Source organism: Pundamilia nyererei, unplaced genomic scaffold (assembly GCF_000239375.1).
Source record: "Pundamilia nyererei isolate P.nyererei 1_Seehausen unplaced genomic scaffold, PunNye1.0 scaffold00096, whole genome shotgun sequence".
NCBI classification, from domain to species: Eukaryota; Metazoa; Chordata; class Actinopteri; order Cichliformes; family Cichlidae; genus Pundamilia; species Pundamilia nyererei.
In genome coordinates, this window is record NW_005187497.1 from 505,128 (window position 1) to 511,550 (window position 6,423).

Genomic DNA, 6,423 nt, shown 5'->3' on the forward strand with positions numbered 1-6,423 from the left:
TTCATTCACATTCAAATTTCAAAACTCAGATATTTATATAAGATACATTTTTGGCTAATTATATTAAACATTCCTTTTTAAAGTTCACAATGATGTTCTTAAATTTCACAGATCAGTCTTTTGTCAGGTGGATCTTTGACAGCCACATTAGCCCAAATGTCTTGCTCCAGATTGAAAATAAAAATGCCTTATGAGAATCCCTACCTTACCCCACCTCTTCAGACATTTCAATAATAAATGATCCCTCCTTCCTGAACCTCTCCCGTGGATCAAGGGCTGATGTATGGGAGCCCAGAGGGGACATATGGACGCATTAGCTGGGCTCAAGTCTGCACAAATAAGAAGTGAGTGATGGCTGAGAATGTTGACATCCTCAGACATCTTAGACAGAGAGAAAACAAGGTATTGGCATTTAGGCCATTGCTAACTGCAGACAGAGTCAATTCATACTGACACAAAAGAGTATCTGCAGGACTAAAATACAGGGCCATGAGATAATTTCTTGCTAAACTCAAGCAAGCAGTTAAATGTTTTTGTAATCACGAATCATCCCTCCTTGGTATTGAATTTCTGTTACAATGTGCCTGCTTTGCATAGTGCAGGCCAATTAATCCAACTTGGCTGCTCCCCTTTGAGTGCTAATGCGATTAATGGGATTGTGACTAAAGCTAGTTGGATGTGGGTGACCATACCCTTGCTAGAGAATAGAAGTAGTGACAGAAAGACATATGTTTAAAGTTGAAAGCTGAAAGAACTAAAGAGATATAAAATCACTTTGTCTAAAACACAAAGGTGGAAAAACCACTGTCATTTTACAGAAGAAATCTATAATCAAGTGCAGGAGGGAGACCATACATTTATGCCCGTGTTGATTAGGCAAACAGAAATAAATCTAATGACTTCATTTTAATTATGTAGATTATGTTGAGTGACTGTGAAGTTGTTCCACGATTCAGTAATTATTTATTTATTTGTTCATTTTTTATCCTGTCAAACAGAAATTAGCAGGCTTTAGATAAGTTTACAAAGCTGGGCGATAGCTATTTGCCGTTTTAGATGTTACTGTGACACATGCCGTGATAAAAGCTTACAGTCACTGGACTGCACCTAAGCTTCTTTAAAAACCTAAAAAAAAAAAACATAACTCAGTGTTTGTGATGAACAGATAAACTGGAACTTCATCTGTGTGGTCAGTTCAGCTACAAAAAATGGTCCACGGTAAACTCCATCCCACAGAGGCCACTGCCCTCGGAACTGCAAAGCGGCTCAAAGTGTTTCGCAAATCCAGAGACAAAAGGCAAGCAAGAGTGAGCAATTTAGTGCTAGCTGCTTTGTGAAGGGCCTTGCAGCCCACACAGCACCATTCAAGGGACTAAAACACAGGCAAGGATTACGCTTATCAAGCATCAACTGTTTGGTCACACAGACAAAGGCTTATTGCTGTGGGACAACTTTAATGGCCTGTGGCTGAGTGCAAAGAGCGCCTCTTATAACACAGAAAGAGGGTGAGTTGAGGGCAAGAAAGGCAGGGAGCGACAGCAGCACAATCACTACTTTCGATAATGATGAGAGCAAATGAAGGGATGAGCAGTTAGGGTTTGTTGAATGGTATTATCTCTTTGGACCGCAATGAAAAGGAAGCAGCACATGAACCACAGAGTGAGAGACTCAACAATTGCAATCCCTAATTATCCAGAGGTCCGTGTGAGTTTGAGAAGTTACAGTATAAATAGCTGGACGGATGAAAAGTCCACTTGAGGTGCTGAGGAATTCTGATCTTGTCCATAACACATAAGTAGCTGTTGCTGTTCATTTGGCAAAGACTCATAAAATCTGGTACAAGCTTTCATGACCTTGGTCCTTTCTCATCACTCACTAAATGTTGCCATTTTAATCAGTATGTGGCAATATTGTTACAATGAATTTACCTGAGACAAAATATGACAGACAGGTTGTAAACAACCTCGGCGAGGTAGCTGTGGTCAAAAGAAAAATATTGTAGTAATCCAGTAAAACACTGGTCAGGTTGTTCAGTCCGTCAATTTTGTCTGAGCTGCTTTATTTAAAACCCCTTTCAGCTTTCATATGTCCATTGCCTCTTTTAGGCTCTCACTTTTGAAGTGTGTGAGGAAACCATATTTCTGGTTCAACTGATTCTCTTCTATCCCATTCTAAATGACACCACTTCATCTGCACTTTTCTGCCTACAGTACTTTAGCTCATTTCATGTAATACTTTTATCCTGCGTCAACATTACACAGAGCTCACCTACCTATTGCCATAACCACTGATACACTCTCCCAAATCCATCAGATATAGTCTTTTCCCCTGTAAATCCATTCAAAAGTACATTCTATGTAAATCCTGTTCTCCTTTTTTCCCCAACTCCCTGTTATTCTTATTTCTATAATCCTCAGCTCTATCTGTTCTCCATGTCTCTTTTCATATGACTATTCCTTCCTTACATGGTCTCTCTCACATCCTCGTCGTGTCCTTCCGACTTAAAAATGACAGTCCTCCGATGTGCAGCTACTCAAGGACAATATGTAAACAAGAATAAGCGATTTGGTGTTTCTCAGTGTAATTCATTTCCTTGCACTTCTCCTCTGTCACTTTAGTGCTGCTGATGTAATCAAAAGGTATACAAAACATGGCTGCACGACAAGCTCATCTGATCAGTGATCTACAGTACAAGAATCTATTATATGATGCTAACTGCTGACAAAAAAATGAAACCTACCATTAGATGCTTTTCACCATGCTTTTTGACTGATGTTTGAGCTTGGTATTTTTAATTTATGTATTCATTTGACAGTTAAGCACTGCTAAATTATCATTTGATGGCAAAGCATAACTACTGTCAAGGAGATATGTCACAGTGGATCTAATTTCATTAATAAGATGACGGCTAACTGTTTGGGGGATTTCCTGTGATCTCAGGACAGCAGTTGGTCCAATAAGATGCGTGTTTGTGTCTTTGTTAGATAGATCCAGCATTTGAAATGGCAAGCAATGGACCAAAGCCTTCTCTGCCATCTCGAAAACCAGGCCATTACTCTGCCTATTGATATTCCATAAGAGTTCACATTCTAAGGCTTCTCCTCTCTTGCATCCCACTTCTTTGCTCTGATGTGACAATCCTTACTTGCACACAAAAAACAACATAGGGCAACACAACTCAACACAGCGCAACACAACAAGGTTCCACAAAAACGCAGTCAAAGGGAGGGAGGTCGATCAGCCATTCTCCATTTGCGTTTGTTCTCAACGTGACAGACTTTCCTGTGGAGTCTGTGGCAGCTGAATACTAAAGAGAGAGCAAGGCTGTGATGTAGAGAAGGCAAACAGGTCTCAGTCACCTCCCCAGAGACACCAGGTGCTTCAGAAAACAAGGGAAGAAACGGAGACTTGGACTTTATTCATTGATACCGCCCACCAAGCTAAAGAGTTTCAAATGGGTGGAATTACAGGATCAATAGTGTGATTAGCAAAGGCCTTGTAGCTATAGCATGTTGCTGGCAATCCATTGCATCAAGCTAAACTCAGGGGACAGGGGGGTTGTTACTCCTTCCAACCGTGGAGGCAAGGGGCGGAGGAGAAGTGTGTGAAGAAAAGACTCAAACAGGCCTAACTTGTGCCAGATATAGCAAGCATTTCAAACGGTTAAAAGATTTTTGCCAGTGTCACAGCAAGAATGAATGTCACTCGTTTTTATTGAATATTTGAAAACTTAAGCATGTTGAATAACTATTATTATAGTTATAGTTATATTGTAGTTACTGGTGATTTGCCAAGGGTGTGAATGTAAGCATGTCTGTCTGGTTGTCTCTCTAATCATTCTGTGTTAGCGCTGCAACAACTGGCAACTTGTCCAAAGTGTACTGAACCACTCAGTGTACTGATGGATGGATGGATGACTTGAAATAAATCTACTGCTATCAAGGTTATTCCATTTGATAATAATAATAATAATAATAATAATAATAATAATAACAATAATAATAATAATATAGGTGAATTCCACTAGTGGAGCTAAGTAGTGTTCACAAATATAACTGCCTCTACTATAAAGCAAAAAAAGACAAACTGAATTTTTTTAAGAAAGAAAAGAAGGAAGACAATAGAACTTGTGAGCTTCTGAATAATGCGTACATATTTGTTCTGACAGTGTGTCAGTTTTGCTCTAGTTTTCTATTTGAAAAGCAAATCTAACTGTAATAACTCAAAAAATTAACCACAAAGGTATTACTCATATACTGTTATGTTCATCAAGAGGCTGGAGACCATCGCTGTTCTGTTTTGCAACCAATATATGTATATAACCCAAACAAATATATAAAAGTTTCACATTTCAAGTTTCAGGTTTGCCTTCAGCTACTAAGACTTGCTATTGTCCTCTACCCATCTGTGTATATCTATTGTTGCTGGAGATATTCTCTGTACTAGCTATTGAAAAATGTAGCTTGTCATGTTGCCTCTGGCCTGGTTGACAGTGCCAGGAAAGTCCTTCAAAACACAGTCAGCACAGTCAAAGCAATGCATTTCAAGTCGGTTTTTGGATTTTCATGAATGGGTAAAATGGATGAGGATTCCAAACACACATTTATTTCAATAAAAGCTATTCACCAGTGCATTCACTGTAAAATCTTCATTTAATCTTTATTTACATTTTACATGGGTGCCAATAAGGCAAGCTCATTAGTGTCCTTTTCTGACTGAGCGTATATGTATGCATAAAAGGCACCAAAACAATAATTTGATATGGTTCTTTTAGACTTAAGTCCAAATGAAATTAAAAAATACATTTTTTTCAGCTGCAGCATGCAGTGTTTTCAGCTGTACATACATATACAGTGCATACACAGTGTGAGCTCTTTATATAATTTCTGTACTTTACTTGAATATAAATTGAAAAATGAAGGCATCACGTTGTTGTTACTGCGCTTTTATTTGGTTATCTTACCTATCTCTGCATTAATGGAAGTGTGTAGGACAATCATTTTTTTATTAAATTTCAGTTTATTCAGTGTTTCACACTGATCTTAATTTTAAAGCATCAGTCTAAATGAGCCATGAGCACTTCCAAAAGTGCAGAAAATCAGAGAAAATCTGGCTCATATCTCATTGAGCTAAGCACAAAATGAATTTGGCCTTGCAACCTCCAGTAATGGACTAAGGAGTGAGTGGTCCAGCTGGTTTTGTTTTTTGGCACCAAAACCATGCCTAAATGTGACTGCCAAAGAAAATCCCTAACAAACGGCTAACTACAACACAAGTTCATGACATTACATAAAAATAAAAAAAAATCCCCTGCAGGTCCAAACACAGAGTGGTTTTCTCTCTCAGCAAATTTGCTCCACTGTGTGCCAGCACCTGTTAGAGATGTGATGCACGGTTGCTAACCTTCACTTAAAGTGGTACACCATGCAGCAGTCACTCTGTCCGCTGCCTTTCCTTTGTAGCTCTAGTGTGTCACCAGTTTACTCCTGTTCAGCCCAGTCTTTATCAATTTACAGCCAACATGCTCTGAATACTGGCTGAATTTCATTATAGCATTCTATTACACTAGCAAGCTGCTGGGGTTGGCCTCAGGATGAGAGGGCCAATCAATACAGTCAGTATCTGCCCCCTCTAATCTCTGTCGCCTGTGTCAGTCGAGCTATCTGTAATAGATCTTAAGGATTAGGGGACCCTTCTTAATACACTTCTTTTTGCTGAGAAGTGGCCAACGAACAAGACCCATGTGGACCAGACGCCATAACGCTGGTCCAGCATCAGTCACATGGGGAGTGTTGGCAGGACGGTGGGAGCAAAGCACTCAAAAAAAAAAGAAGAGAGAAGCGGTGGCAAGAAAGGGGTGGGAGACAGAAATAAGGGCATGTCACACAGGAGGGAGGTGAAGCAACAGAGCAGCTATGACATGGAGAGATTGATATAGATGGGCGAGGAAGAAAGAAAAGGACACCACACTGGGAAAAAATGGTGATTATACAGAGAGGAAGACGGAGAAGGTGAGGCAGCGACGAATGAAAAATACAGAGAGCGAGAGAGAGAGATGAGCTGAGAGGGGGATAAGCAGCAGGCCAGGAAAGGCGAGAGCCTATGTAATTTCTCTAATCCTCCTGGCATTTACACTTTCACCAGACAGATAATAAAAATGAAAAATAAAATGGAAAACTTTCCCTCTCGGACTGGGCCAAGGTTTTCCTTTTTTTTTTTTTTTAATCTCGGTGTTTCTTTTTTTTCTCCCCATAGCACAACGCCAGGTGGGTGTGTGCTGAGTCAGCAGAATTGTTGTGTTATTACTGAATGTAATGTGACTAAGATGATAGATAGATAGATAGATAGATAGATAGATAGATAGATAGATAGATAGATAGATAGATAGATAGATAGATAGATAGATAGATAGATAGATAGATA